Source organism: Schistocerca nitens, chromosome 7 (genome assembly GCF_023898315.1).
Source record: "Schistocerca nitens isolate TAMUIC-IGC-003100 chromosome 7, iqSchNite1.1, whole genome shotgun sequence".
Classification (NCBI taxonomy): Eukaryota; Metazoa; Arthropoda; class Insecta; order Orthoptera; family Acrididae; genus Schistocerca; species Schistocerca nitens.
In genome coordinates, this window is record NC_064620.1 from 310531325 (window position 1) to 310538824 (window position 7500).

Sequence of the window (7500 nt, forward strand, 5' to 3'; positions counted from 1 at the left end):
CTCTGTCTGCCACAGGGAGACTTCTGGTATCCAGTTGTATGTTTCTCTGCCATTGTCCGAGTGACTCCACCTGGCCTGCCACTCATCCTGTAACAAAGAACTAATTGCCTCTAACATTTTACTTCTATGGTTTCGTCCTGCAGGAACTATAGGAACCTCAAGACCTGCCACTGATCCAGCAATTCCATGTCTAGCATGGTAGAGCATGGCTGCTTTCACCACTTCTAGGTCTAGAGGCATGCACCCTGTGAGAGTCTGTAGTGCTTCTGTCGATACTGTTCGACAGGCCCTCGTCATCTGCAACAAAAATGGCCTTTGTATCGTCATTAATATTTTCCTAGTGTACCTGTGTTTTGTACGGTCTCCCCATGCTGCTGCACCATACTTGCAGACAGATAAACAAAGTGCCTGGTATATTAGTCGCAGGGTTTTCTTTTGCAGCCCCCACTCAGACCTACTTACTCTTGTGAGAGCACCAGAAACGGCAGATAATTTCCTTTGGATATTTTTTACATGGGGGGTGAATAGGAGCCTTTCATCAAGTGTGATGCCGAGGTATGTATGTTCCTGGACAAACCTAATCCTTTCCCCATCAAGTTCAAGTCTGGGTGGTCTTTCTCTATCAAATTTACCTTTGATGGTTATGGCTACCGTTTTCTGTTTGGAGATCCCTAGTTTATTCTGTGTGGTCCATTCGCTTATGGCTTGTAGTGCTATCCTACTTCTCTCTTCGAGCTGCGACCTACTTTTCCCTTTTATGATGATGGCTAGATCATCTGCGTAGGCCACTTTATCCCACAGCTCGCCATCCTTCCGTTGTACCACTTCGTCAAATACAAGGTTCCAGAGAAAGGGGCCACAGATAGAACCTTGTGGGCAGCCCTTTGTGATGTTTTTCGTAATTGACCCAGAGTTGCTGTAGACAGTGGCCTTCCTGTTCTTAAAGTAGTTTTCCACTAGGTGGTACATGTTTTGGGGACAACGCATTGCTCTAAGTCGCCTCATTACACTTGGCCACCACAAATTGTCGAAGGCGCCTGCTATGTCCACAAAAATGACAACAACATATTTTTCTTCACAGTTCGCACTGGAGACAACCTGCCTGATTGCCATTTCTGTGGATGCACCCTTTCTGAAGCCGAATTGGTTTGTTGCCTTCAGTCCTGACTCTTCATACCTTTTGTCCAGTCTGGTCACTATTAGCCTTTCTAATATTTTGCCAAGGATAGGTAGCAGACAGATAGGTCGATAAGATTTCACCTCATCCCTTGGCTTTGTCATAGACTTAAGTAATATGCAGACATTCCCTATTTTCCAATTGTCTGGGAAAGTGGACTCTCTAAGGCAGCTGTTATAAGTATCAATGAGGAGAGCAGGATTGTGTTCCCATACCCGCTTTATAATGGCATCATCTATGCCATCTGGTCCTGTGGCTTTGTGTGGTTTGCATGCCTTCACTGCAGCCTCTATCTCTTGTGCTGAGAAGTCTGGCTCGTTTCCTTCATTTTGGTACCCTATATTTTGCTCCTTCACAGCTGATTGCTGTGTTGTGTCCTCCTCTGGGTTGTCATCCGGTAGTAGGTTATTTAACAGTTCTTTCACTGTTTCCTGCCAGGTCATTGTAGGGCCTCTTCCAGGCACTTTTACATTGCTGAGGACAGTTTCGGTGCCATATTTAGGGCGAAGAATTCTATCGGTCAGCTTCCAAGGGTCATTGCTGTTGCACTCTTTTACCCATTTCTTCCATGTATCTGTCTTCGCTTTTGTAATTTCTTTGTTATATTTATTTTTTGTGCTTCTGTAAGTTGCCTTTGCTGCCAGTATTTCTGTCTCACGATTTGTACGTCGCGCATTCTGGAGCCGGTGTCGAGCTGCAATTGTGTCCTGCCGCATTTTTGTCAATGTTTCATTCCACCAAGGAACAGCATTCTTCAGCCGTGTTCTTCTCCTCATGGCCTTCCTGCAGCTCTCCTGTATTGCTGTCTGTAGGAGGTCTACTTTATCATTTACATTTGTTCCCACGGCGTTTGGCCAGTTTTCTACTCTGGTGGTCAGCTGGCAATCAAAAACTTGCCATTTTGCAAAGGTGGTGTTGTATCTCAGTAGCTCTTCTGTGACCCTCTCCCTGTGTTGTTTTGAGATCTCAAACGTGATCGCCCTGTGGTCACTTGAGGTCCATTCCTCTTGAATCGTCCATCTAGAGACCATGCTTGATATGTTTGCTGAGCAGAGTGTTACGTCGATGTTATTTTCCCCGGCTGGCCCACTGAAAGTTGTTAATGGTGAATCTCTGTTTATTACAGTTAAGCCATGTTGGAAGATGAAATCCTCTAGTTTTCGTCCTGCTTCATCTGTGTCCTGGCTGTGCCATAGTGGTGACATGGCATTCGCATCCATTGCTATTATGATGGCTTTTCCTTGGGTTTCGTGGATGATGGTGTCCAGTCGATGCAAATATTCATCAATTGGGGTATGGAACTGGCAGTACAGGCTTATTAAGTATATTTCACCAAAGTCGCCGGTTACTGCAGCTACAGCGGTATGAGCATCACAAAGGGAGGTTATCTGCAGAATGGTCAAGTTTGTGTTTCGTATTCCTATGGCTGCTTTCGGTACTCCATGGTTGCTGCTGTATACTAGGCGGAAACCTAGAGGATATCCTTTGATCTTATTTTCCATTACATATGGTTCTTGGATAAGAATAATGTCAAGGTTTTCCTCTTCCATCTTAAGTGATGCTTGACTAGGTACTACTTTCGATCTCTGCCCATTTAGTTGGATAATCTTGAGGATACTGGACTTTGTGTTGACGCCAGCTACCTGTCGACCTGGGGACTGTGGCGTAGAAGTGTTACTGGCCATATTCAGTTCTTTGTTCTTCTTTCGCCATGAATCTGACATATTCGGGGCAGTTTTTGTCCATTACAGAGTGGTTATGTGGCTTCTTCCAGTGCTTGCAGTTTGCACACTGTGGTGCCTTGTTCCTGTTACTGCATTCCTTAATGCTATGTCCTGGTGCTGCACAGTGCCCACAGATTGTTTCAGCACTTCTGCAAGTTTGTGTCGTGTGCCCAAAACCATGGCATTTGTAGCATCTGGTTACCTTGTTGAAATTCTGCAGCCTGTGTGAGGTACAGTTTATATATGCTCGTCCTTGTGCTATCAGGTGGTGCCAGAACTTTGCTTCCATTTCCAGGACGATGTTTACAGTATCTGTGTTCCTTGGACCTGTTTTAAATAGTGCTCTTATTCCTGTCTCAGCTCCCTCCTTTGTGCCGCCTAATGATGAAAGATTCCTTGTGTAGAGCTCCATTACCAGTTCTTCGTCGGTAATTTGTCTTGGGACATCAAACAGGATCACCCTTGGGTTTTTCTTCCTGGGGTCAGTTACTGTAATACCTGAGTCTCCTATTTCCTTACAGTTCTTTATTTTTTCTGCTTCAGCGTCATTTGGCACCTCTAAGATGACACCACTGTCCTTCAGAGTCCTACATTTCGTGATCTTTACGTCCTTCAGTGTTTCTTTTACAATGTTTTTTATGGTGTCTTGTAGCTGCTTCTCTGGCTGTTTTCCATCTGCTGGTCTAAAGACAAGAACTTTTGGGGTCTGGTTTGGCGTTGCTTTTGTATCGGTTTTGGCTTTTCTTGCGCTGACTGCAGTGGCATAGCTCACAGGTGGTTGTTCCATTGCTGGGGGAGATTCCTTTAGACATTTCAACTCTGTTTTGAGCTGCGCTATTTCCATCTCGTATTTTCTTAGAATCTGCTCATAAGCAGCCATTTTCCCTAACAAGAATTTCTTTTGTACGTTGTTTATCCTGTTGTTTTCGTTGAACATATATGCTTCTAGCTCTTCCCTCATTTCCACCATTGTTTGCAGATCACCTGTCATTGACTTTTCGGCTATTTCGGTTGTCATGGCTGTAACCTGTGTGCTTTTTCTAACACTATTTTCTAGATCAGCGTCCTTATTTTGCCCCATCTCGGGGCTGGCCGCCTTTCTGGCGCCTAGCTAGGTCGGTGCGTTAGCAGCGGCTTCCGTGCGCTGCGCGACGAGCAGCTGCCGCGCTGGGGACGAGCCTAGGCGCGCGGCCTTGGGGCAGGAATGCACTGCCCCGCTGGGGACGCGCCTCTCGCGCCCTGGACGGCTGTGGCACGCGACCGCTTTCGCTGTTGCGGCCTTCGAGTATTTCTATCGCTACCTGACTTCTGCTGTGCGCTAGGGCTCCGCAATTCGCGGCTATTTTTAACCTCGCATTCTGATATTGGTTTGAGCTGGGCAGAGGGAGGCGTCGCTTCTAATATGGAGCGTGCGGGAGTTTGTACCGAACGGCGCGTGGGCGCACGTACGACGTTACAATAACAATTTTATTTCTTATACTACTTATCCTACAGCTGAACTACAAGCACATTTCGAAAGCGCATGAGTTGAACAACAAAACCCTATAGCTACAGAATTTTTCAGCTATGGTGGGGACCGCAGACACGCACTTTTGTAGCCGTGTGAGAGTCTCTAGAGAAGGACGCGTGGCTCACACACTACACAAATTTAACAGCTATATCACTTAGGCTATGCGCACCACATCTAAACTAAAAACATATTTGTGAGGCGGATGACCCACACTACGGGAACCTACACACTACAGAGTTTATGTAACTAGGGCGAAGGCGGGAGACCGACGGTTTTGTCACCGCGCTGGAGTTTCTACAGAAATGCACGTTGGCGCACGCCCGACTTTACATTGACGGTTTTGTTTCTCAAACTATCCATCACACAGGAAAGTTGAGGGCATATTCGAAGAGAGCATAAGTCACACTACACGGAACTATTTACTACAGAATTTACCTAACTAATGTGGGGGCTGCAGGGCGCCGGATTTGTTATCGCGTGAGAGTTTTTAGGGAACGGCGCGTCTGCGCACGCACAACTTTACATTAACAGTTATGTTTCTCAAATTATCCGTCTCACGACAAAACTAGAAGCATATTCAATAAGAGAATAGAGCACACTAAGGAACCTACACACTAAAGAATTTTTGCTAGCGAAAGTTAGGGCTGCTAGCCGACGGTTTTGTCACCGCGCAGGATTTCCTACAGAGCGGGGCGTCGGTACATACGCGACTTTGCATTGACAGTTATATTTCTAAAACTATTCATCACACAAGAAAATTGGAAGCATATTCGGAATAAGCATAGAGTACACTACAAGAAACTATTTTCTACGGAATTTTCCTAACTAATATGGGGGCTGCAGAACGCCGGTTTTGTCGCAGAGTGAGAGTTCCTAGGGAACAGCGCGTAGGCGCGCACACGATCTCACTTTCCCAGTTTTATTTCTTAAGTTATAAGTCAGACAGCAAAACTACAAGCATATTCAGAAGATGGAGAGAGCAAACTAAAGGACCTTATACACTAAAGATTTTTGCTAAGTACAATGAGGGTTACAGACCGACGGTTTTGTCACCACGCTGGAGTTTCTACCAAGCGGGGCGTCGGCACTTGCAAGACTTTACATTGACTGTTTTATTTCTTAAACTATCCATCACACAGGAACATTGAAAACACTTTCGGAAAGAGCAAAGAGTACACTACAAGATACTATTCCATACAGAATTTTCTAACTAATCTGGGGGCTGCAGAGTGCCAGTTTTGTCGCCGCGTGGGAGTTCTAAGGAACGGCGCATCGGCGCACGCACGACTTTACAGTGGCAGTTTTATATCTTGAATTATTCATCACATAACAAAAATAAAACCATATTCAGAAGGATAATGTACTATACTAAAGGACCCTATACACTACAGACGTTTGCCAACTGAAGTGAAGGCTGCAGGGTGCCCGATTTGCGCGGGAGTTTCTACAGAACGGCACGTCAGCGGACGCACCACTTCACGTTAGCGGTGTTATTTCTAAAATTATGCATTACAAAATAGAGCAGAAAACATATAAGGGAAGGCGAAGGACCACACTACGAGAAACTATACTCTACAGGATACTCCTAATAGAGTGGGGGCTGCAAATCTCCTGTTTTCACCGCGCAGATGATTCTGCAGAAAACGTGCGAGTGCGAATGCACGACGTTGCGTTAGCAATTATATTTCTTCAAATATGCGTCACACAACAAAACTACATACATTTTCTGAGAGGACAAGGTATGCGCTTCCAATTTATCGGTTTAGATTGATTGTACCTAAAACAGTTTGTCAGTGGAGTGAATCCGAGACGCACTGAGCCAGGAGTTTGAAGGATACGCACTGACAGACACAAGATCAACAGAATATTTGCAATGCCGCTTACTTACTGTGACGGTCCCTTCCACAGTTTCTCAGCAACAACTCCAGCGTCCAGTAGTGTAGTTCGGATTGACGTTGAACACTTGTTATATACATCAGTAGGCAAACTCTTTATCTACGCCACGGAAGTACATACCACGATGGAAATGTTTTTCACTCCGTTACTATTTGAGCAAATAGAATCAAACTTCACTGTACCACTGTTGGTAGTGCATTGTAGCTCCGACTGACTTTTCAAGCGTAACGAAGGATTTTTACATACTTAAAACATTGTGTGAACACCTACACGATTTGCGCATTGCAGCTGGAAATGCGTTTTTCACAAAAACAGCCGTCACATAAAAACGACTTGTCGCATTACAATAAAATTTACACAGAATGAGTAAAACGTATAGGCGCTGCTGTGAGCAAACTTTCTCCGCGATCGCTGTAAAATTGGCTAATTAAACAGAGAAAAAGTGGTACCGCAACGGCGCGGTCAGCGCTACAGGCGTAGCGCCAAGCACAGGCAGGGACTGCTTCCAGACGCGGCAAAAAGTATTTTCACTAAACTTACTGTAACTATTCACCTACTACGCGTACGACCTTCAAATTTACACACGTTAGCGACGAACACTCACAGAGGCACTATGCCAAATTTCATCTCGATCGCAACACTCTTTCCCGGTGAAACCAACTAAGACGCGGGACCCGAAACACGCGCGTGCGTCCAGTGCGAGGGAGATAGGGACAGCGGGAATCTCGTTAATCCATTCATGCGCGTCACTAATTAGATGACGAGGCATTTGGCTACCTTAAGAGAGTCATAGTTACTCCCGCCGTTTACCCGCGCTTGCTTGAATTTCTTCACGTTGACAGTTCAGAGCACTGGGCAGAAATCACATTGCGTCAACACCCGCTAGGGCCATCGCAATGCTTTGTTTTAATTAGACAGTCGGATTCCCCCAGTCCGTGCCAGTTCTGAGTTGATCGTTGAATGGCGGCCGAAGAGAATCCGCGCACCCGCGCGCCCCCGGAGGAGCACGCTAAGGCGGACGCGGCCTCGCAGCAAGGAAGATCCGTGGGAGGCCAAGGCACGGGACCGAGCTCGGATCCTGCACGCAGGTTGAAGCACCGGGGCGCGAACGCCGCACAGGCGCGCGCATCCTGCACCGCGGGCCAGCACGAGGCCGACCAACGGCGAGAGCAGACCACACCCGCGCTAAACGC

The 7500-nt window shown here is 46.3% G+C and overlaps 1 pseudogene; it reads right to left on the reverse strand.

Moving 5' to 3' along the window:
• Positions 1-6979: 6979 nt before the first annotated feature.
• The window catches only part of LOC126197855 (large subunit ribosomal RNA), a 2990-nt pseudogene continuing 2469 nt past the window's right edge, over positions 6980-7500 (reverse strand).